General features: G+C 41.4%; 1 protein-coding gene across 1 annotated transcript in view; it reads left to right on the top strand.

Moving 5' to 3' along the window:
* FIG4 (FIG4 phosphoinositide 5-phosphatase) overlaps nucleotides 1–25818 on the top strand; it is a 171050-nt gene that overhangs the window by 21234 nt on the left and 123998 nt on the right. The window lies entirely within an intron of this gene.

The following is a 25818-nucleotide window of genomic DNA, read 5'->3' as shown; positions in this document are numbered from 1 at the left end:
TGCCTGTTCATATTGTCTTGATGACATTCTGCCCTTGGTAAAGATTTCTTTTAAAATACTTACCTCCTGAAAATTTTTTGAGGACAGATATCTCGCAGCCCAGCCATCCTTTTGAATATTTGTCCCCTAAGCAACAGTTTTCAAGTTGTTGTGGAAAAACGAGCACAAGGTGGGGCATTTCTTCGAAGACCAACTGCATACTCTTGCAAAGAGAGCCTCAGTGGAAGTCATGGTGTAGGGTTGTATACTGAATTGGAATGTGCCAGAAGCAGTACCTCAAAGCTAGGGTCTCGTCACTAGTTTTTTGTTTTTAAGTTTACTGTATAGTTTTGCTTTGATTTACAGTGATTTATGGTGTTCTGTGTGTACAGAATCTCTTACATTTGCACATATACATATATCTACTGAGCTTCAAATTATTCTCTCATCTTCTTACAGAATGTTGTGTAGACTTTCGCTGGTGTATTTAAGTTCTTGTTGATTATGTGTTTTATATGTAGTAGTTTCTATTGTTATTCCCAATTGCCTTATTTATCCCTTCCCCACATCTTTCCCCTTGATTAATGATAATTTTATTTTCTACTGTTAGGAGTCTTTGGTCAGTTGGGTTCTCAGTATTAATTTTTATAAGTGATATCATATGATATCTGCCTTTTTTCCTGAGTAACATCTCTCAGTATGCTTAGAACTAGGTCCCTGTGGGTTCCCACAGTTACTATTATTTCCTTCTGTTTCATGGCTGAGTCTTGTTCCATTGTGGACACGTACCGCTTCCTCTTTAATGCATTCATCTCTTGATGGAAACTTCGTTGGCTTCCAGGTCTTTGCTCTTGTAACTGGCACTGAAGTGCAGCTTTAGAGGCGTGTTTCTCTTTGAATTCTGGTTCTCCTGGGATATTCTCATAGGCATGGGACTGTGGATCAGAGGTAGCTCTAGTTTTCCTTTAAAGGCACCTGCATCCTGCTCTCTCAAGAGAGTGCCCCCGTGTCATCCCACCTGCCCCTAGCAGGGTTTCCTTTTCTCCAGGTACTCTCCACCATGGATTCTTTGAAGACTTATTGATGATGGCCATTCAGACGTTGGTGATGTGAGCCCTCATTGTAGTTTTGAGTTTGCATGTCTCTAAGAACTGGTGAGTTTGTGCATCATTTTATGTGCTCTTTTTTTCCCCTAAACAAAGATAATAAAATTGACTTCTTGTTGTAATTGGCTCCTTGAAAGTCAACGATGTGTTGATTTTTTTTTCTTTTGATTGCCTACTTCAGAACATTTATTGACAGAACGTATCATTTATAGCCCTATAGTCCTTATGAATATTGCATGTCCATAAGCATTGAGTTATGGAGTTGCTATTTTGGAAAACGGCCACCAAGGCGGCAGGATTCCTTCATGCTTAACTCTAGTTACCACAGAAAGCAGAGCCTTGATGGAAGTGGTGTTCCTGGCCTGTAAATTAGCGTGGAAGGTGCCAGCACAGACATCCCTAAGCTTGTGTCTCATGACTTAGTGTGTTAATTTTATTAATCTAATTTTTATTTTCTAATATAGAATGTTTTAAAATGTATTGTGTTTTTGGATGTGTCGAGAATATTTTTCAGTTTTATATGTATCTATTTATCTTCAGGTTTTTCTTTTTAATATGGGTTACTACAGAATCTTGTGTACGCCTCCTCCCTCTTCAGCAGGTCCTGGTTACTCCCTGTTCTATATGTATTGTTATGGATTTGTTAATCCCACCTGCTAATTTGTCCCCCCACGTTTCCCTTTTGGGAACAATGATTTTGCTTTCAAATTTTGTGAGTCTGTTTCTCTTTTTCAGGTGGTTCATGGGCATCAGTTTTCAGATTCCACAGATAAGTGACGTTTGTCTTTTTTGACTCTCGTCACACAGTATGATTACAACTAGGCCCATGTGTGTTGGTGCCTACAAGTGGGTATTGTCTCATCCTTTTTCATTACTGAGTAATATGCCATCGTGGACATATACCACTTCTTTAGCATTCAGCTGTCCTTGGACATTTTGTTTCCTTCTACCTCTTGGCTCTTGTAAGTGCTGCCGTAGTGCACATTTGGGTGCCAGTTTCTTTTAAAACTCTGGTTGTCTTTGAATATCCTGTTAGGGTGGGACTCTGAAATCGATGGTAGCTCTGTTTTCACCTTTTACAGACGGCTCCCTGTTGTCCTCTTTTCTGGCTGTAGCTGTTTGTATACCATGGGCGTCTGAGGGGGTCTCCTTCCTCCACCCCTACTCTAGCGTGTATTGTGTGTGGACATTCTGATGAAGGCCATTTGACTCCTGCAAAGTGATCCCACATTGTGATTTTGATTTCCACAGCTCTAATAATTTGTGATTTTGTGCATCATTTCATGTGCTTTTTAAAAAAGTAGCGCGAGAGGTATCTACCTCTTCATATTTTCTTGACGAAATTCAGCCCTTTGTAAAAAAAATGTTGTTTTTAGAATACTTACCCCGGACGGTTCTTGAGGACTGGCGTCTTACAGCCCAGCCATCCTTGTGAGTACGTTAGTTCTCTTAAAGTGAAAGTGTTAGGCTCTTAGTTGTGTTCTGTCCTGTCAGACCCCGTGTAATACAGCCCGCCAGACTCCTCTGATGATGGAATTCTTCAGGCAAGACTATTGGAGTGGGTAGCCATTCCCTTCTCCAGGGGATCTTCCTGACCCAAGTATGTAAACAGGGTGTCCTGCACTGCAGACCAATTCTTTACCATCTGAGCCACCAGGGAAGCCCAGTTTCCTCTGTGTGTGTGTGTGTGTTAGTTGCTAAGCCCTGTTCGACTCTCTCTGACTCATAGATTGGGGCCTGCCAGGCTCCTCTACCCGTGGAATTCTCCAGAAATACTGGAGTGGTTAGCCATTCCCTTAACTGTTTTAACGTTGCTGTTGCTGGAAACGTCCACAAGGTGGCAGCATTTCCCCAGTACCAATGCAAGATACTCTGGCAACCAGAGCCTCAGTGGACATCCTGGTTTGGGGTTGGAAATTAAACTGGAATGTGTCAGACACCCCGAAGCTTGTGTCTTGTCACTTCTTTTTCTTGTCAGTTGAATTTATAGCTTTGCTTGCAGAAACACGACATACAGCGTTGTATATGTTGTGCTGTGCTGCGCTTAGTTGCTCAGTCATGTGCAACTCTTTGCAGCCCCACAGAGCTTCTCTGTCCATGGGCATTCTCCAGGCAAGTATGTGTACACAGTCTTTTACATTTGCAAATATACATATATCTATTGATTTTCAAATTATTTTCTCATAGAGGTTATAACAGAATGCTGATTATACCTCCCTTGTTATTTGTATGTCCTTGTTGATTATGTGTTTTATATGAAATTGTTTCTATTTGTTAATCCCAACTTTCTTGTTTATCCCTTCCCCATGTCTTTCCCCTGTTACAACGATAACTTTATTTTCTAGCCTTGTGAATCTGTTTCTCTTTGGCCAATTGGCTTCTTGGTATTAATTTTTAAATTCCACCTATAAGTGCTCTCAGTCTTTTTCTTCTTAGCTACTAACCCTCTAGCATCGCTAGGAGTCAGACACGACTGAGCGACTTCCCTTTCACTTTTCACTTTCATGCATTGGAGAAGGAAATGGCAACCCACTCCAGTGTTCTTGCCTGGAGAATCCCAGGGACGGGGGAGCCTGGTGGGCTGCCGTCTATGGGGTCGCACAGAGTCGGACACGACTGAAGCGACTTAGCAGCAGCAGCATGCTTAGAACTAGGTCCATGTGGGTTGCTGTAGTTGGTATTATTTCATTCTGTTTCATGACTGAATCATGTTCCTGGTGGACATGTAGCCATTCCTCTTTATGCATTCATGTGGATGGACAGTTTGTTTCCAGATCTTAGCTGTTGTAACAGGTGGTGCACTGCATATTTGGGTGCATATTTCTTTTTGAATTCTGATTTGGCCTGGATATTCTCTTAGGCATTGACTGCTGGTTCATGGGGAGCTTAGTTTTCCTTTCAGGACCTGCACTCTGTTCTGTTTAGGGGCTGTTTACAGTTTCATCCCACCAGCACCTTGGAGGCTTTCCTTTTCTCCAGGCCCTCTCTACCATGTATTGTTTGAAGACTCATTGATGATGCTCATTTGTACTGTGGCGAGATATACCATTGTTGTAGTTTTGATTTTCATGTCTCTTTCAACTGGTGAATTTGTTCACCCATTTCATGAGCTCTTTTTTTTTTTTTTTTTTAAGATTGGTAATAAAATTGACTTGTTGAAATTGGCTCCTTGAAAGTGAGACATGTTGAATTTTTGTTTTGATCACTTTCTTCAGGATATTTAGTAACAGCAGGTGTTATTTACAGCTCTACTGTCCTTGTAAATGTTGCCAGCCCATCAGTTCAGTTGCTCAGTTGTGTGCAGCTCTTTGTGACCCCATGGACTGCAGCACCCAGGCTTCCCTGTCCTTCACTATCTCCCAGAGTTTGCTCATACTCATGTCCATCAAGTCGGTGATGCCATCCAACCATCTCATCCTCTGTTGCCCCCTTCTTCTCCTACCCTCAGTCTTTCCCAGCATCAGGGACTCTTCCAATGAGTCAAGTGGCCAGAGTAATGGAGTTTCAGGTTCAGCATCAGTCCTTCCAATGAATATTCAGGGTTGATTCCCTTTGGGATTGACTGGTTGGATCTCCTTGCAGTCCAAGGGACTCAAGAACCTCTACAGAACCACAGTTCAAAAGCATCAGTTCTTCAGCACTCAGTTTTCTTTATGGCCCAACTCTCACATCCATATATGACTTACTGGAAAAACTATAGCTTTGCCTCTATGCAGCTTTATTGGTAGAGTGATGTCTCTGTTTTTTAATACTCTGTCAAAGTTTGTCATAGCATTTCTTCCAAGGAGCAAGCATCATTTAATTTCATGGCGGCAGTCACCGTCCACAGTGATTTTTTGTGGCTCAAGAAAATAAAGTCTGTTACTGTTTCCATTGTTTCCCTGTCTATTTGCCATGAAATGATGGGACCAGATACCATGATCTTATTAATTTTTTGAATGTTGAGTTTTAAGCCAGATTTTTCGCTCTCCACTTTCACTTTCATCAAGAGGCTCTTTAGTTCCTCTTCACTTTCTGCCATAAGGGTGGTGTCATCTGCATATCTGAGGTTATTGATATTTCTCCCGGCAATCTTGATTCCAGCTTGTGTTTCTTCCAGTCCAGCATTTCTCATGATGTACTCTGCATATAAGTTAAATGAACAGGGTGACAGTATACAGCCTTGACGTACTCCTTTTCCTATTTGGAACCAGTCTGTTGTTCCATGTCCAGTTCTAACTGTTGCTTCCTGACCTGCATATAAGTTTCTCAAGAGGCAGGTCAGGTGGTCTGGTATTCCCATCTCTTGAAGAATTTTCCAGTTTATTGTGATCCACACAGTCAAAGGCTTTGGCATAGTCAATAAAGCAGAAATAGATGTTTTTCTGGAACTCGCTTGCTTTTTCCATGATCCAGTGGATGTTGGCAATTTGATCTCTGGTTCCTCTGCCTTTTCTAAAACCAGCTTGAACATCAGGAAGTTCACGGTTCACATATTGCTGAAGCCTGGCTTGGAGAATTTTGAGTATTACTTTACTAGCGTGTGAGATAAGTGCAATTGTGCGGTAGTTTGAGCATTCTTTGGCATTGCCTTTCTTTGGGATTGGAATGAAAACTGACCTTTTCCAGTCCTGTGGCCACTGCTGAGTTTTCCAAATTTGCTGGCATATTGAGTGCAGCACTTTCACAGCATATCTTTCAGGATTTGGAATAGCTCAACCGGCATTCTATCACCTCCACTAGCTTTGTTCGTAGTGATGCTTTCTAAGGCCCACTTGCCTTCACATTCCAGGATGTCTGGCTCTAGGTCAGTGATCACACCATCATGATTATCCGGGTCGTGAAGCTCTTTTTTGTACAGTTCTTCTGTGTATTCTTGCCATCTCTTCTTAATATCTTCTGCTTCTGTTAAGTCCATACCGTTTCAGTCCTTTATCGACGGCCCCCCTTGCTCTACAGCAGGTCCTTGTTGATTACCTGTTTTACCTGTATTATTGTGGATTTGTTAATCCATACCTTCTAATTGATACCTTTCCCTTCTGTAACCCTAATTTTGTTTTCTAATTTTGTGAGTCTGTTTCTCTTTTGTCAGTTGGTTTATGGGCATGAATTTAAGCTTCTGCCAATAAGCGTTATTTGTCTTTTTTTTCCCCCTACTGACTTCATTCAGTATAATTGCGAGAGATCCTCGTGTGTTACTGCAGTTGGCAGTGTGTCATTGCTTCATGACTGAGCAGTGTGCCATTGTGGATGTGTACCACTTTTTCTTTCTGCATTCGGTCAGTTTGGACGTCTTGGTTGCTTCCAGGTCTTGGCTATTGGAGGTGGTGCTGTATGCAGATTTGGGCGCCAGATTCTTTTAGAATTCTAGTGACGTTCAAGTATGCTCCTACTAGTGGGGCAGCTGTAATGTATGGTAGCTCGCTTTTTAACTTTTAAAGACAGTTCCATATTGTGCTCTGCTGTGGTTCTTACCATTTGCATACCACAGGCAATTCAAGAGGGTCCCCTTTTCACTGACCCCACCGTGACCTTTAGTTTGTAGGGATTTTGATGATCGTCATTCTGAGTGCTGTGAGGTGCTCCCTTATGTAATCTTTATTTGCATGTCTCTAATAATTCTGATTATGTGCATCATTTCATGTTCATTTTCTTTCTCAAATATTGTGAGCTGTATCTACCATTTCATATGTATTGATGAAACTCTGTCTTTGTAAAGATTTCTTTTCTAATAATTACTCCTGGGAAATTTTTGAGGACAGGTATCTTACAGCCTGATCCTCCTTGTGACTATTAAGTCCCTTTAAGGACATTTATCAAGGTGCTGTTGCAGAAAGTGGCCACAAGGTGCCAGCATTTCTTTGATGCCAATACTGCTTACTCTGGCAAACAGCCTCAGTGGAAGTCCTGGTTGGGATTGTACATTAGACTGCAGTGTACCAGAAGCAAGACTCCAAAAGCTTGCGTCTCGTTACTTTTTTTTTTTTTGTCAGTTTGATGTTTAGTTTTGCCTGGAGTAACACTGATATATGGTGTTGTATATGTCGTATGTGTACACAATGTTTTACATTTGCGCATATATATATATATATATATATTGATCTGCAAATTTTTTTCTTATAGAGGTTGTTACAGAATGTTGAGTAGACCTCCCTTGGTATACCTGTGTCCTTGTTAATTATGTATTTTATAAAAATTGTTTCTATTTGTTAATCCCAACTTCCTTATTTATCCCTTCCCTGTATCTTTCACCTTGTATAACGATAATATTATTGTGTAGTTTTGTGAGTCTGTTTCTCTTTGGTCCATTGGCTTCTTGGTATTAATTTTAGGTTATACCTCTAAGTGTTATCTGTCTTCTACTTCTTAGTTGCCCTTCTTGGCGTGGTTAGAACTAGGTCCAGGTGGGTTGCTGCTGCTGTCATTTCATTCTATTTCATTTCATTCTATTTCATGACTAAGTCACGCTCCTGGTGGACATGTAGCAGTTCCTCTTTATGCGCTCATCTGGACAGACACTTTGCTTCCAGATCTTAGCTATTGTAACTGGTGGTCCACTGCGGATTTGGGTGCATATTTCTTTTTGAATTCTGGTTTTGCCTGGATATTCTCTTAGGCATTGACTGCTGGTTGATAGGGAGCTTAGTTTTCCTTTCAGGCACCCAGGTATTGTTCTGTGTAGGGGGGTTATTAACAGTTTCATCCCATGGGCTCCTTCGGAGGCTTTCCTTTCCTTCAGGGCCTTTCTATCATGCATTCTTTGAAGAGTCATTGAAGATGGCCATTCAGTCTGGGGCGAGGTGAGCCCTCTTTGTAGTTGATTGGCATGTCTCTAAGAACCTGGAGTTTGTGCACTGTTTCATGTGGCTTTTTTTTTTTTAGTGGTAATAAATTGACTTGTTGAAATTGGCTCCTTGAAAGTGGCCCATGTGTTGAATTTTTCGATTATGTCTTCAGGACATTTAGTGACAGCAGATGTCATTTATAGCTCTGCTGTCCTTGTGTGTATTGCCAGAGTCTAAGCATTGGGTTTGGCTTCCCTGGTGGTGCTAGTGATAAAGAACCCTCCTGTCAGTGCAGGAGTGTAAGACATGGGTTTGACCCTGGGTTGGGAAGATCCTCTGGAGGAGGGCATGGCAATCCCCTGCAGTATTCTTTCCTAGAGAGCCCATGGACAGAGGAGCCTGGTGGGCTCTGATCCATAGAGTCACAGAGTCGGACACAACCTAATCAACTTAGCATGCATGCATGCAAGAATTGGTTTTAAAGTTGCTGTTTTGGAAAATGGCCACAAGGGAGCAAGATTTCTTCATGCCCAACTCTGTTCACTGCAGAAAGCAGAGCCTCAGTGAAAAGTGGTGCTCCTGAGTGGTGAATAAGGGTGGCAAGTGCCGGGACAAACACCCGTACGCTTGTGTCTCATCACCTTTTGTTTTTATTAATTTAGTTTTTAATTTAGTAAGTTGTTTTAAAAATGTTTTATTTTTGTGTGTGTAGAGAATCTTTTTCAGTTCTATATATGTATTTATTCACTTTGGCTCCTTGACTCATATAGGTTATCTCAGAGTGTAGACCTCCCTTCTCTACTGTAGGTCCCTGTTGATTGCCTATTTTATACATATTATTGTGGAATGTTACATAAGCTCTTAACTCATTCCTGCCCCCACGTTTCCCTTTTGGTAATCCTAATTTGGTTTTCTAAATTTGTGAGTCTGTTTCTCTTTTATCAGTTGGTTCATGGGCTTTTCCATCAATTTTCAGCTGCCACTGATAAGTATAATTTGTCTTTTTTTATGTCTAGGTCCGTGTATGTGGCTGCGGTTGGCATTTTCTCATTTTATCATCACTGAGTAATATGCCATTTTGGGCATGTACCACTTCTTCTATATGCGTTCATCTATCCTTCAATTTTGCTTGTTTCCAAAATCTTGTCTATTGAAAATGGTGCTAAGGTGCACTTTGGGTGCAAGATTCTTTTAGAATTCTGGTGGCCTTTGAATGTACTCTTAGGAGTGTGACTTCTGAAATATATGGTAGCTCTGTTTTTACCTTTTAAGGACAATTTCATACTGTTGTCTGTTGTGACTGCTACCATTTAAATACCACTGGCATATAAAATGGTCCCCTTTTCTCCACCCTCACTCTAGCATTTATTGTTCGTAGACATTGGTGATGGCCGTTCTGACTGCTGCAAGGTGATCCTGCTTTGGAATCTTCGTTTGCATGTCTCTGATAATTAGTGATTTTGTGCATCACTTCATGTGCTTTTTAAAAAATAGTGTCAGTAGTATCTGCCTTTTCTTATTGCTTGACGAAACTCTAGCCTTTTTTTAGAGATTTCTTTTGGAATACTTATCTCTGGAAAATTTTCAGATCAAGTATCTTTATAGCCCAGCCGTTCTGGTGAATGCAAGTCCCGCAAGCCGTAGTTTTCAAGTTGCTGTTGCAGGAAGCAGACACAAGGTGGCAGCACTTCTTCACCGCCCAACTCCGCTTACTGTGGCAAACAGAGCCTCAGGGGAAGTCCTGGTTTGGGGTTTTACATTAGAGTACAATGCGCCAGCGGAGAAGGCGATGGCACCCCACTCCAGTACTGTTGCCTGGAAAATCCCATGGATGGAGGAGCCTGGTAGGCTGCAGTCCATGGGGTCGCTAAGAGTCGTACACGACTGAGTGACTTCACTTTCACTTTCCACTTTCATGCCTTGGAGAAGGAAATGGCAACCCACTCCAGTGTTCTTGCCTGGAGAATCCCATGGACGGAGAGCCTGGTAGGCTGCAGTCCATGGGGTCGCACAGGGTCGGACACGACTGAAGCGACTTAGCAGCAATGCGCCAGAGGCTACACCCCAAAGCTTGTGTCTTTTCACTTGTCTTTTTTTTTTTGTCTGTTTAATGTATAGTTTTGCTTGGAGTAGCACTGATATATACAGTGTTTTATGTGTTGTGTACACAATCTTTTACACTTCCACATATACATATATCCATTGATCTTCAAATTATTTCCTCATAGAGCTTATTGTGAAATGTTGAGTAGGCCTCTCTTGGTGTACTATGTCCTTGTTAGTTATATATCTTACATGAAATTGTTTCTATTTGTTGATCGCTACTTCCTTATTTATCCCTTCCCTGCATCTTTCCTATTTGTTAACAATAATTTTATTATCGACTCCTGTGAGTCTGTTTGGTCAGTTGGTTTCTTGGTATTTTTAGATTTCACCTATAGGTCTTATCATATGATACGTGTCTCTTTATGCTGAGTTACCTTTCGCAGCATGGTTAGAAGTATCCATAGGTCCATGGAGGTTGCTGCCTTTGGTGGTGTTTCATTCTGATGCATGTTCTGTGGTGGACATGTAGCAGTTCCTCTTTATTTCTTTCTCCTTGATGGACACTTTGTTTCCAGATCTTGGCTATGGTACCTGTGCCCCACTGCAGCTTTGGGTGCATGTTTCTTTTCGATTTCTGGTTCTTTGGGGTTATTCTCTTAAGCCAGGGAATATTGGATCATTGGTAGCTTTAGTTTTTTTTTTTTTTTTTTTTTGAAAGACAGCTGTGTACTGTTCTATCTAGGTGCTGTTAACAGTTTCATCCCCCCTGCACCCTAGGAGGGTGTCATTTTCTCCAGGCAATCTCCACTGTGGATTCTTTGAGGACTCCTTCATGATGGCCATTCAGACTTTGGTGAGGTGACCCCTCAATTGTAGTTTTGCTTTGCATGTCTCTAAGAACTAGTCATTTTTGTGCACAATTTCATGTGTTCTTTTTATTTTTTTTAACGGTGGTAATAAAAGTGACTTGTTGAAATTGGCTCCTTGAAAGTGGGCCATGTGTTGAAGTTGTTTTGATTACCTTCTTCGGGCCATTTAGTGATAGCAGATGTCATAGCCTGGTTGCCCTTGTGAATATTGTGTGCCCATGAGCGTTGGTTTTGAAGTTGCTGTTTCAGAAAATGGCCACATGGTGGCAGTGTTTCTACATGCCAAGTGGTAGTTACTACAGAAAGCAGAGTCTTAATGGAAGTTCCTGGGTTGTAAATTTTTGTGCAGTCTGCCAGTACAACACCCATAAGCTTGTGTCTTTTTATTTATTTTTTTATAATATAGCTTTTATTTTTTATGGAATAAATTATTTTAACATGTTGTGTTTAATATAGGTGTAGAGAATCTTTGCCAGTTCTACATGTGTCTATTCATCACGTATTGGTTTTGTACACAGGGTATTACAGAGTGTTGTGTAGACCTCCCTTGCTCTACAGTGGGTCCTTGTTTATCACCTGTTTTATATGCATTTTTGTGGATTTCCTAATATCAACCCCCTAATTGTTACTTTTCCCCATTTTCCCCTTTTTGGGTAACCCTAAATTTGTTTTCTAATTTTGTGAGTCTTTTCTGTTTGTTTACATGGGCCTCAATTCTATGATTTCAGCAATAATGGTGTTTGTCTTTTTTTTTTCCTGACCTGCTTCACTCGTTACGATTACAACAAGGTCCATGTACATCACTGCTGTTAGAATTGTCTCATTCTTTTTCGTAGCTAAGTATTATGCCACTGTGGACACATCCCACTTCCTCTTTACGCGTTCATCTGTTTTTGGACATTTTGTCTGCTTCTGGATCTTGGCTTTTGGAAGTGGTGCTGTGGTGCACATTTGGGTGCAAATTTCTTTTAAAATAGTGATTGTCTTTGCTGGTCCTCTTAGGAAGGGGACTGCTGGAATGTGTATGGCAACTCTGTTTTTCCATTGAAAAACAGTTTCATTCAATGGTCTATTTTGGCTCTGACAGTTTATATACCACTGGCAACATAAGAAGGTCCCCTTTGATCCACCTTCACTCTAGTATTTTTTGTTTATAGACATTTTGATGCTGGCTATTCTGAGTCCTGTGAGGCGATGCCTCACTGTAATCTTGATTTGCGTGTCTCTCATAGTTTGTGATTGTCTGCATTAGTTCATGTACTTTTTAAAAGAAAATAATGAGTAGTATCTACCTTTTGCTATTGTCTTGATGAAATTCTGCCCTTTGTAAAGTTTTTTTTTTTTTTTAAAGAAAATTTACTTGCAGCAAATTTTTATAATAGGTATCTTACAGCCAAACTCTCCTTGTGAATCTTAGTCCCCTTAACCACAGGTTTTAAAAGGCAAAGAAACCAGAGATCAAATTGCCGACATCCCTTGGATTATTGAAAAAGCCGGAGAGTTCCAGAAAAACATCTACTTCTGCTTTATTGACTACACCAAAACCTTTGACTGTGTGGATCAGAACCAACTGTGGAAAATTCTTGAAGAGATGGGAATTCCAGACCACCTGACCTGCCTCATGAGAAATCTGTATGCAGGTCAAGAAGCAACAGTTAGAACTGTACATGGAACAACAGACTGCTTACAAATCAGGAAAGGACTGTGTCGAGGCTGTATATTGTCACACTGCTATTTAATTTCTATGCAGCGTACATCATGTGAAATGCTGGGCTGGATGAAGCACAAGCTGGAATCAAGATTGCTGGGAGAAATATCAATAACCTCAGATATGCAGATGATACCACCCTTATGGCAGAAAGCAAAGAGGAACTAAAGAGCCTCTTGATGAAAATGAAAGAGGAGAGTGAAAAAGTTGGCTTAAAGCTCAACATTCAGAAAACTAAGATCATGGCATCTGGTCCCATCATTTCATGGCAAATAGATGGGGAAACAGTGGAAACAGTGACAGACTTTATTTTGGAGGGCTCGAAAATCACTGCAGATGGTGACTGCAGCCATGAAATTCAAACACGCTTGCTCCTTGCAAGAAAAGTTATGACCAACCTAGACAGCATATTAGAAAGCAGAGACATTACTTTGCCAACAAAGGTCCATCTAGTCAAAGCTATGGTTTTTCTAGTAGTCATGTATGGATGTGAGAGTTGGACTATAAAGAAAGCTGAGCACCAAAGAATTGATGCTTTTGAACTGTGGTGTTGGAGAAGTCTCTTGAGAGTCTCTTGGACTGCAAGGAGATCAAACAAGTCCATCCTAAAGGAAATCAGTCCTGAATATTCCTTGGAAGGATTGATGCTGAAGCTGAAATTCTAGTACTTTGGCCACCTGATGCAAAGAACTGACTCATTGAAAAGACCCTGAAGCTGGGAAAGATTGAAGGTGGGAGGAGAAGCAGACGACAGAGGATGAGATGGTTGGATGGCATCACCAACTGGATGGACAGGAGTTTGAGTAAGCTCTGGGAGTTGGTGATGGACAGGGAAGCCTGGTGTGCTTCAGTTGATGGGGTCGCAAAGTGTCAGACACGACTGAGCGACTGAACTGAATTGAACTGAGTCGCTCAATCATGTCCGACTCTTTGCACCCAGGGATTGGGCTCATTAGGCTTCCCTGTCCTTCACTGTTACCTGAAATTTTCTCAAACTTGTGGCCATGGTGTCGATAATGCCATTGAACCCACCTCATCCTCTGTTGCCCCCTTTTCCTCCTGCTCTCAATCTTTCCCAGCATCAGAGTCTTTTTCAGTGAGTTGGCTCTTTACATCAGGTGGCCATGTATTGGAGCTTCAGATTCAATCCTTCTAATGATTACTCAGGGTTGATTTCCTTTTTAGAATTGACTGGTGTGATCTCCTTGCTTTCCAAGAGACTCTCAAGAGTCTTCTCCAGCACCAGAGTTGGAAAGCGTCAATTCTGTGGTGCTCAGCCTTCCTTATAGTCCAACTCTCACATCTGTACATGATTATTAGATTAAAAAATCCGTAGCTTTGACTGTATAAACCTTTGTTGGCAAAGTGACATCTCTGCTTTTTGATATGCTGTCTAGGTTTATTGCAGCCTTTCTTCCAAGTAGCAGGAATTTTTAAATTTCATGGCAGGTCACCACCTGCAGTGATTTTGGAGCCTAAGAAAATAAAGTCTGTCACTGTTTCCATTTTGCCCCATCTACTTGCCATGAAGTGATGGGACCAGATGTCGTAATCTTAGTTTTTTGAGTGTTGAGTTTTAAGCCAGCTTTTTCCACTCTACTCTTTCACCTTCATCAAGAGGATCTTTAGTGACCCTTTGCTTTCTGCCATAAGGGTGGTGTCATCTGCATATCTGAGGTTGTTGATATTTTTCCTGACAGTCTTGATTTCAGCTTGTACTTTATCCAGCCTAACATGATGTGCTCTGTGTAGAAGTTCAATAAGCAGGGTGACAGTATACAGCCTTGATGTACTACTTTCTCAGTTTGAAACTAGTCCGTTGTTCGATTTCCCATTCTAACTCTTGCTTCTTGACCTGCATACAGGTTTCTTAGGAGTTAGGTAGCGTGGTCTGGCATTCCCATCTCCTTAAGAATTTTCCACAGTTTGTTGTGATCCACACAGTCAAAGGTTTTAGCATAGTCAGTGAAGCAGAAGTAGATGTTTTTCTGGAATCCCTTGCTTTTACTATGATCCAAGAGATGTTGGCAATTTGAAATCTGTTGCTCTGCCATTTCTAAATCCAGGTTGTACATCTGGAAGTCTTTGGTTCACATTATTGTTGAATCTCGGATGGAAGGATTTTGAGTATTACCTTGCTAGCGTGTGAAATGAGTGCAGTTGTTGTGGTAGTTTGAACATTCTTTGGCATTCCCTTTTTTTGGGATTGGGCTTCCCTGGTGGCTCAGAGGTTAAAGCATCTGCCTGCAATGCGGGAAACCTGGGTTTGATCCCTGGGTCGGGGAGATCCCCTGGAAAAGGAAATGGCAACCCACTCCAGTATTCTTGCCTGGAGAATCCCATGGATGGAGGAGCCTAGTGGGCCACAGTCCACGGGGTCTCAAAGAGTCGGACACGACTGAGCGACTTCACTTTCACTTTTTTTGCGATTGGAATGAAAACTGAACTTTTCCAGTCCTTTGACCACTGCTGAGTTTCCCAAATTTGCTTGCATGTTGAGTACAGCACTTTAACAGTATCATCTTTTAGGTTTTGAAATAGCTCAACTGGAATTCCATCAACTCCACTATTTGTTTGTAGTATGATTCCTAGGGACAGTTGACTTCATGCTCCAGAATGTCTGTCTCTAGGTGAGTGAGCACAGCATTGTGGTTATCCGGGTCATGAAGACACTTTTTTTTTTTTACAGTTCTGTGTATTCCTGCCACCTCTTCTTAGTATCTATTGCTTCTGTTAGGTCCATAACGTTTCTGTCCTTTATTGTGCTCAGCTTGCATGAAATGTTCCCTTGATGTCTCTAATTTTCTTGAAGAGATCTCTATAGTCTTTCCCATTCTATTGTTTTTTGCAATTTCTTTGTATTGTTCAGTGAAGAAGGCTTTCTTATTGGATCTTGCTATTCTTTGGAACTCTGCATTCAGATGAGTATATGTTTCCTTTTCTCCTTTCCCTTTTGCTTCTCTTTTTTCCAGCTGTTTATAAGGCGTCCTCAAACACCCATTTTGCCTTGTTGCATTTCTTTTAAGTTGCTGTTGCAGAAGATGGCCACAAGGCGGCAGCATTTCTGCACAGCCCAGCTCGACTTCCTCTGCAAACAGAGCTTCAGTGGGAGTTGTGGTGTGGGGTATAAATTAGCCTGTAATGTGCCAGATGCAACACCCCAATGCTTGAGTCTCATCACTTCTTGGTAATGTGTCATTTTGCTTGGAGTCACAGAGACATAAAATGATAAATGTGCTGTATGTGTACAGAACTTTTACATTTACACATATACATACATAGAGAGATCCTCATTACTTTCCCATAGCTGTTACTCCACAAAGTCTAGTGAGCTCCTGTCATAAACCTATTTCCTCACTGATTATGTATTCATAAGTAATAGTCTGTTTGTTAATTTCAGCCTCCTAATTTGTCTCTTTCCTGCATCTTTCCCCTTTGTTAGATATAATTTTATTTTCTAGTCTTGTGAGTCTGTTACTTTTGAGTCAACTGGTTTCTTGATATTAGTTTTTATATTCTACCTATAGAGTTGGTTCAATCCCTGGCTCAGGAAGATCCTCTGGAGAAGGGAATGGCTACCCACTCCAGTGTTCTTGCCTGGGGCTGCAAAGAATCGGACACAACTGAGCAACTAACAGTTTCACCTAAGTGATGTCATATGATGTCTGTACTTTCGTTCTGAGCTACCTCTCTCATCCTGCTTAGAGCTAGTTCCATGTAGGTTCCCACCATGGGTGTTAGTTCATTCCGTTTCATGGCTGAGATGTGTCCCATGGTGGACATGCAGCAGTTCCTCTTGTGAACTCATTCTCTATGGACGCTTTGTTTTGTTTCCAGGTTTTTGCTATTGCACCTGTGGCCCTCAGCAGCTTTAGAGCATGTTTCTTTTTGAATTTTGGTTTTCCCCTGATATTCTCTTAAGCGTTTGATGCAGGGTCATAGGTAGCTCTCGTTTTCATTTCCAGACCCTGCACGCTCTTCTGTGTAGAGACTGTTAGCGGTTCCCTCCCAGCAGCACCGCAGGAGGCTGCCTTTTCCCCAGGCCCTCTCCACCAAGTGTTCTCTGAGGCTCACTGATGATGGCCTGTCAGACTGGGTGAGTTGAATCCTGGGAGTTTGGATTTGCATACCGCCTGATTTGGGCATTTTGTGCACCATCACACGGGTTCTTTTTTGTTTTAATGGCTGTAAGAAAATCTACTTGTTGATATTCACTCCTTGAAAGTGGGCCATATGTTGAATTTTTTTAAATTATCTTTTTTTTAAATTACCTTTCATTTGTTAGATATGCACTGATGCAATGATTGACCACAGCTGCTGTTTGCAAGTGTCTGAATGTGCTGGGAATTCTTGTTTTGGGTGCTGGGAGCGTATTCTTTGGTGAGGAAGGCATTATGAGATGCATTAATTGAAGAGAGACACTGGGCAAGATAGGGTCCTGTCCTGAGCCTTCCTGTAGAATGGCAGCTGGGCAGAAGTGTTCCTGAGGTTACGTTTATGTTGGTGTTGTTACTTGTGTTTAATGATGGATTTTGAGGACTCTTTGGGTAGCAAGGGAGATATGTTTATAGATTATATGCTTTAGGTCTGGTTCTATTCCCTCCAGAATCTTACCTGTTCTTTTTGTCACTAAGCACCTTCATTTTCCCTTTAGCTCATTGTGACCCAGGCCTACAGATGAATTTGGGCTATACCTCACCCTGATGCTCATATACCCCAGGGTAACCAGGAGTTTCCCATTGGAGACTTACCAACCTGTTATTTTCCGGGGAGAAACTATGTGATTTCCCAGTGTCTAGTCCTTGCTTTGTCTATAATCCCCTGAGGTCTTACCGTTGCAATAAGGGACCATTTTATAATAAAGGAAGGGACATTATAGTGGTTAACTTTAAAACTGATAGTTGAACAGAACTGTGGTAGATTTTTGTCTCTGAGTATGTGTTTTATGTGTATAGGTTGTTAAGATAACTTTTACTCTTGCTAGCTCAAAATTATTATTGTATGTGTATGTATGTTTGGGTTTATTTCAAGTCCCGCCTTGTTCTAAAAGGATTAAGGTAACTTCTCCCTTCTTTCCATCTCATCACAGGAAATAGAATTAAGTACGTCTGAACCACTTTGTGAGGAATGCAGCTCATTTAATTAGCATTGATTTGGAAATTAGAGGACAGGAGAGGATGTCACAGGATGTGGGTCACAAAGGGATTGGAACTGGGAACCAGTTGATGTAAAGTTGGAAAGAGAATCATGGTGATGATGGCCGGTTTAGGACGTGTGGTTGGAGGTGACAAAGTGTCCACTTGTTTCCAGAGGGGATTTAATGCTTCTCCTTCAGCAAAGCCCTGACGCCATGAAGAATGAACTTGGCAGCAACCCTCTGACTGTCAGAATCTCCTTTCTCCTTCTGGGCTGGGTTACTGGCTGTACGATTGCTGGGATCAGCGAGGTGGCAGGCCTGCAAGACTGCTAAAGATTGTGAGAAGTGACTTTGTGATCTTTAAAAATAATACCTTTATTCTGAAAGTTCAAGTGCAGTTTAACATTAATCGAAGCTGTCAGGACAACCTAAAATGTCTCCTCTTTCAAGAAAGCTGATTTTCTTCCCTCAGCTGAAAACTGAGTGATTAATTAGCCTGTCATTATCAAAGAAGATGATAATGTTAGTAGATAACTGCATTTCCTGTTAAGTGGATTACCTTCTGTATTGCATGTGGAGTTCATGTGTATACTTTAGAAATACATTCATCTTTAAACCAAGTCACTGCTGTTAAAGCTGCATGGTGAGATTTTAAGCTTTTTCTTGGTATTTAACTTGGAAAAGTCAGCTCAGAGCCTTTCTGTCTTCATGGGCATCTTAAGGCAGCTTCTTTTGGTGTCCTGATTCTCCACTCCAGTTCTTGCCAACCCCTCTGCCGCTCAGCGAATCTATGGACACACACAGACGTGTCCCCAGCAGAATCGATTCCTTTCATCCACGAGTGTGCCCGTGTTCAGGCAGTCCGGCTGACGTGTGCCCGATTATGAAAGTCCCGAACACTCCAGTTACTGCTCCCTTTTTCCCTTGGTTGCTTTTGGGCATTTTGGTTACCTCCTCTTTCACTTTCACCATTTGAACTTCAGACTGCAGGTACCTGAGATGACCTTTCCTTCTTCCTAAAATCCCGTTATTCCTAATTTATAATGGTTTCAGCCCAACTTTCCAGATATGTAAGTCCCCTCTCAGCACATTCACACAGTAGGTATTCTTCTTGGCTTCATCTTCTGAAGCAGTGGCTCAGATCTGGACTGGTTGCTCCCACGGCCTCCAGCTCAGCTGCTGTCCTGGGATCTCCCTTAACCACCATCCCATCACCTCTCCTGTGATGATTTCCTTACTTTCCCAGATCCTGGATTTTTTTTTTTTTCCTCTCTTGAGTTATGCCCTCATTTTGGTGGAGCATCTACTTCAATTGCTTCATGAGGAAGGGTTCCTCGGCAGGAATCTTTTTGAATCCATGGACGTGTGGAACAGTAAGGACCTAACAGAAGATTAAGAAGAGGTGGCAAGAATACACAGAAGAACTGCACACACATAGAAAGGTGTTAATGACCTGGAAAACTGTGATGGTGTGGTCACTCACTAGGGCTGGACATCGTGGAGTAGGATGTCAAGTGGGCCTCAGGAAGCCCACTTTTTTTTTTTTAAATTTTGATAAATTCTAATATTTATTAAATTATAAAGTCTATAATCAAATTACTGTGAAAAAACCTAGTGGAGGTGATGGAATTCCAGCCGAGCTATTCATATTTGAAATTCTAAAAGATGATGCTGTTAAGGTGCTGCACTCCATATGCTCGCAAATTTGGAAAACGCAGCAGTGGCCGTGGGACTGGAAAAGGTCAGTTTTCGTTCCAGTCCCAAGAAAGGCAATGCCGAAGAACTCCTGCACAGTTGTGCTCATTTCACCTACTAGCAAGGTTACGCCCAGACTCCTTCAAGCTCAGTTTCAGCAATGCGTGAACTGAAAACAGACGTACAAGCTGGGTTTCAAAGAGGCAGAGGAACCAGAGATCAAATTGCCATCATTTGTTGGATCGTGGAGAAAGCAAGAGAATTCCAGAAAAACACCTACTCTGCTTCATTGGCTATATAGTAAAGCCTTTGACTGTGTGGACTGCAGCAAGCTGTGGAAAATTTTTAAAGAGATGGGAAAACCAGACCACCTTACTGCCTCCTGAGAAATCAGTATGCAGGTCAAGAAGCAGCAGTTAGAACCAGACATACTGACTGGCTCAAAATAGGGAAAAGAGTATGGCAAGGCTATATATTGTCACCCTGTATTCAGAGAACATCATGTAAAATGCTGGGCTGGATGAATCACAAGCTGGAATCAAGATTGCCACAACAACCTCAGATATGCAGGTAATACCACTCTAATCACAGAAATTGAAGAGGAGCTAAAGAGCCTTTTGATAAAGATGAAAGAGGAGAGTGAAAAAACTGGCTTGAAACTCAACATTTAAACAAGTAAGAATATGGCATCCAGTCCCATCACTTGATGGCAAATAGAAAGGGAAAAAGTGGAAGCAGTGATGGATCTTATTTTCTTGGGCTCCAGAATCACTGCTGACGATGACTGCAGCCATGGAAATAAAAGACACTTGCTCCTTGGAAGGAAAGCTATGACAAACTTAGTGTATTGAAAAGCAGAGATATCACTTTGCTGATAAAGGTATGTGTAGTCAAAGCTATTGTTTTTCCAGTAGTCATGTAGGGATATGAGAGTTGGACCATAAAAATAACTGAGCACTGAAGAATTGATGCTTTCAAATTGTGGTGCTAGAGAGGACTCTTGAGAGTCCCTTGGATTGCAAGATCAGTCTAATCAACCCAAAAGGAAATCAATCCAAAAAGGAAACCTGAATATTCCTTGGAAGGACTGATGCTGAAGTTGAAACTTCAATACTTTGGGCACCTGATGCGATGAGCCAACTCATTGGAAAAGACCCTGATGCTGGGAAAGACTGAAGGCAAAAGGAGAAGAGAGAGGCAGAGGATGAGATGGTTAGATAGCATCACCAACTCAACGGACTTGAATTTGAGCACACTCCAGGAGGTAGTGGAGGACAGAGGAGCCTGGCATGCTACAGTCCATGGGGTCGCAGAGTCAGACACAACTTAGTGACTGAACAGCAACAACAACATCTGAAAATGCCCTTATTAGGCCCTCAGGTTTGATTGATAGGCCTAATTGGAGTTAAAGATTGAAATTAATTTTCCCTTAAAAATTTGAAGGCATTGTGTCCCTGTCTTCCACCTTCAGTTTTGCTGTCGAGAATTTCTAGTGTTATGCTATTCTTGATCTTTAGCTTGAAGCCTTTTTTTCCTCCTTAGAAGCGTGTGCTAGCTCCTTTTTAATCTTCAGTTTTCTGAAGTTTTACACTTCTCCCTCCAGAGATAAGAGCTGCAACAAATTTTCATGCCTTTGGGGGTTCTATAGCGCAAATTGGATTGCTTCTTGACTTGCTACTGCTTTCTTTCTTGGGCATACTTTTCAGTTTCAAATGATTTTTTTTTTCTTTTTTCTGCAGTCTGCTTCTCTTTTTCTCTTGCCCTTGAGGCTTCTAAGAAAATGACCATAAAAAACTTTATTGTGATTTTAGTGAGGTGTTTGGCGGGGGGAGCAGAGCCCTCCATTGCTCTCTCTTTGCCTGGAAGGCTACCCATTTGCTCGTCACCCAGCTCTGCTGTGGCTTTTTGCCCCCACTCCAAGTGGAGACAACCCCTTGCCCCCAGAAAGACCACTCACAAGCTCTTGTCCTCCAACCCCACCTTTGCGGGCCCTGTCCGAAGCATTTGCTCATCAAGCAAAAGTAATCGGATTGATTACTTCTTTTTTTCCCAGTCTAATCCACTAGCAAGGCATGTGCCTAAAATATAGCTTCAACGTATCGTTGTCCTTAGGTATCTAGTCGAGTGCCTGGCACACAGGAGGCATTCACTGGTACATGGGCGGATGAGTGATGTCAATAGGAAGCCAGGAAAATTGTTAAAATTGTGGACTCTCTTAACATGTTCTGAAAGACAGTCTTTGAAAGTAAAGGCAGGGCGACTGTTCTAGATTAAAAGATATTTTATAAAGGCCTGGTTACAAGTGCTATACAGAATCCTTGATTGGATTCCATGTTTGTTTTTTTTTTATTTATAGATAGCTAGAAAGGATACTGGGCTTCTCAGATGGCACTAGTCATAAAGAACCCCCCTGCCAATGCAGGAGACATAAGAGACCTGGCTTCAATCCCTGGGTGAGGAAGATCCCCTGGAGGAGGGCATGGCAATCCACTCCAGTATTCTTGCCTAGAGAATCCCATGGACAGAGGAGCCTGGTGGGCTACAGTCCATGGGGTCCTAAAGAATTGGACACAACTGAATGGACATAGCACATAAAGGATACTATTATGACATTTGGGGAAACTTGATGGATTATAGGTAATGTTGTATCAATGGTTGTTTTGATTATGTGGGAGGATGTCCTTGTATTTAGAAAATACAAGTTGAGGGCTTTTGGGATGATGTGTTATGTTACCTGCAACTTGTTTTTCACATGGTTCAAAAGCAAAAAAAAAAAAAAAGCTTATCTCTAGAAGGAAGAAGGGAGAAAAAAAATGTAGCACAAAATTAACCATGCGTGAATATAGCTGAGTGGAATGTGGGTTTTCATTTTGCCCTTCTGTCTATTTTACTGTAGGTTTGAAAAATTTTCGAAATAAAAAATTTAGAAAAAAACAGTGGAAAAAAAAAGAAAAGAAAAAAACAGTAGAGAAGAATTTAAGGAAAGATATTTCAGGGATATTTTTAAGCCCCAAAATGCTGAAATTAATTTTGAAGCATGATGTTAAATATAATAAAGCCTAAGGATATATGTGTGTGTGTGTGTAGTTAATCAAACGAAATAGAATTAAGGCCTTTCTGGAAAAGTTACCTCTTAAAAATTTGGCCTGAAAGCCTGTGACTCACCCACCAGGGGGCAGTGCAGGAGCGTCATTCTGTGCACTGCTGAGCGCTGTGGATTTCCCCCACATAACTGTTTCCACAAGAGGTCGCTCTTCTCTGCACAAAACATTTTCAGGATTCTTAGACCACTTTAAAGGAGAATGTGGATAGTTACACTGCTTCCCGTTTCTTTCTTCCCACTCCGATCTGCTTCTGAGTTCTGTGGATTTTTGCCTTGGCTCCTCTGCTTCGTGGAGTAAAGACTTAATGGAAGGGTCTGGATAAGAGGGGTGCAGATCCGCTCTCCTGTGTGTGCTTCAAAGGCCAAGAGTGCATTTGTCTACTCCTACCCCAGGAATTCAGTCTTTTTATTACAAACTGCCAAATCATGGTCCTACTGAAGTTCATCTTTAGATTTCCTAGGATGTGTTGAAATTCTAGGAATTCCACTCAGCAGTTTTACCTCTCTTAAAGCTGTGATGTGGCTCCTTACTGAGTGATTCAGATATATATAGCTCAGACGGTAAAGAATCCACTTGGAATACAAGAGAGACAGGTTCGATCCCTGAGTAGGGAAGATCCCCTGGAGAAGGGAATGGTAACCCTCTCCAGTGTTCTTGCCCAGAGAATCCTATGAGGTGGTTGACTTAGAAGGACTGTCTTTCTGTGCAGTTAACCAAGAAAGATGGCTTAGTGTAAATGTTGTAGAAAGTTACCCAGCAGATTAAATGGTTAGCCTGTGGTGAGTGATTGTTCTTTCATTTAACATGTACTCAGTGCCTGCAGACCCAGATTGCACTGCTGGACTAGAATTAAAAACCACAAGAGTCAGACTCCAAAGCTGCTTATAATAGGCAAACGGGATAGAGTAGCCCCAGACAGATTTATCAGGGTGCTCAGAAGAAGTGCTGACTTCAGATATAAGCAAAAGTGCTCTGGGAGGGGAAGGAGGGAGGGATGTTACTTGCTCTGTCTTGGCTCAAAACAGAGTGCTGTCTAGAGATCCTCCAAGGCCAAACCTAGCATCAGGACACCACCAGCCTGTCTGGACAGCTTGCTCTGACCTTCCCCGAGTGAGCGAAGCGCCCTTCATGTGCTGTCATCTGTGCAGTTCAGACCTCAGTAATACGCGCTTTTCGTGCTGGTTACTCTGCATGCTCTCCTGTCCTGAGGACAGAGGCTGATTACTCATAGGTTGGTGTATTTTCCCCACTCTGGTTCCATTCTGGTCCCGTGCGTGCCTTTTTTCCCTCTGGGCACTCTCTTTTTCCCTCTTTTTTGAAGTCTTTTTCTCAAGTACAATGACATAGACTTGCTAATATCTTAAAAAGTAAAGCAAAGCCAAGTAGCCCTCACTGAGTGCCTTTTTCTGTGTTGTACCCTTCACTGTGTTAGGTGTTTCATAAGCATCTTCTCCGTTAATCTTGTTCCTCTAACAAACTCGGCCAGCTTCTTCGCTGTTCAAGTCTTTGCACTCACTGTTTCCTTTCCTGGGAACCTGTTTTTCCTCAAGTGCTCAAGAAGGTGGTTTCCTTTTCTCCTAACAAACGTGTAGTTTACAGGCTCTTCTTCTGTGGCTGAGTTTACTAGGCTGGTGACCCCGCTTTCCTCTCTGTGGTGGGTAGGGTCTTGGGGGGAACTCACTGAGGCCAGCCTGAGAACTTGGACCTCTTCCTTCTCGCTGGGTCCCTGCCCTTCCAGCTGCTCCTCCAGTGCATCCTGGTCACTGGATGTCTTCTTTTACTTTACTAATTTATTATAATTGCTCTGTTTCATCCTCATGATAACTGATACTTTCATCTAGACTCTATTTCTCCCTAGAAGACGAGGGATTCAGTATTTTGGTTAGTTTTCCCCTTAAGCATGGGCTAACCCACCATCTTTTTTTTTTTTTTAATTAACATAATTGTATTTATTTATTTATTTTGGCCACTCTGTGTGGCATGCAGGATCTTAGTTCCCTGACCAGGAATCGAACCTATGCCCCTTGCAGTGGAATCACAGAGTCTTAACCACTGGATAGCCAGGGAAGTCCCTAACCTATCATCTTTTAACATACAGATTTGTTCTTTATAATCTGAAAGTCTAGATCATACCTTTGTAAACAGATATACACTTAATTTAAAAACTCATCCGTTTTTACAGCTTTAGTATTAAAACGATATAACCAAGTTCTCATCTTTTGTTATGGGGCTTCCCAGGTGGCGCAGTGGAAAAGTCCACTGGCCAATGTAGGAGATGCAAGAGATGCGAGTTCAGTCCCTGGTTCGAGAAGATTCCCTGGAGTAGGAAATGCCAGCCCACTCCAGTATTCTTGCCTGGAGAATCCCCATGGACAGAGGAGCCTGGTGGGCTACAGTCCATGGGGTCACGAAGAGTTGGACACGTCTGAGCACATGTGTATCTTCTATTATACCTATCTTCTATTATAAAATCTTACCTTAAAAAATCTTCTCCAACCTTCAAGGCTCAATTTAAGTCCTAAGTCCTCTGAGGTTTTCTGCACCTTTAGTACCTAACATTAATCTTTCCTGCTCTCAGTACCTATACTTCAGTTTGGCCATTAATCTAAAGAATCTTATTTGTTGTTTAATTGCTTTGTCTATCTGTGTCTTATGTGACTGATGAGATGGTTAGATGCCAGTTGATGGTGGCAATGTGTTCTTAATTTTTGCAGTGTTTGAAAAAGAGTCAATTTAAAGGACTTTTTTGAAGCAAAATATTAAAAATATATTTTTCCTAATGGAGTTTTATGTATTTTCTTAAACACAGTATAAAAATTATTCATCTGGTTTGGGTTTTCTGAAAAGCATTTTCTTTGACTAGAGGATTTTTTTTCTGTATATTTGGTATTCATTTTATTCTCAGTATTCATTTAAGAAGACTGATGTGTTCAGGTATAATGCTCCAAGGAAGTGTTTCAGAAAATAAAGAATATTAATTATTTCCTGTAGCTTATCTATAAAAAGCCATTTCAGAAAGTACATTCATTTTAATTTTTTATTGGGACTTTGCAGCTGATTTTTACAGTTGCTGTATTAAAGTCATTTTTAGTCTTCTACAGAAAATGTATAAAGGTTTATTTGATAAAATATCAATATTTTAATAGCTATAATTGTCTAAGCATTCCTAATTATGTGTTGAGCTTTCTAATTCTTACCAGAGCTGCTGTTTCCTGGCAAAGTTTAAACATCAGTCCCCAATCAGTTAGGTTAATCTCTGTATAATATAATTAAATTCATCTGACCTGGTTACTGGGTACATTTTAAATATCAGACTGCTAATCATGACACCACGACGAATATTTCAATTTTAAAGTTGACCTTTTAGAATCAGCCTTTCTTTAATCTGCCAGTTGTACTTAACAGAAATA

Source organism: Bos indicus x Bos taurus, chromosome 9 (genome assembly GCF_003369695.1).
Source record: "Bos indicus x Bos taurus breed Angus x Brahman F1 hybrid chromosome 9, Bos_hybrid_MaternalHap_v2.0, whole genome shotgun sequence".
Lineage (NCBI taxonomy): Eukaryota > Metazoa > Chordata > Mammalia > Artiodactyla > Bovidae > Bos > Bos indicus x Bos taurus.
This window is presented reverse-complemented; position numbering and strand designations above follow the sequence as displayed.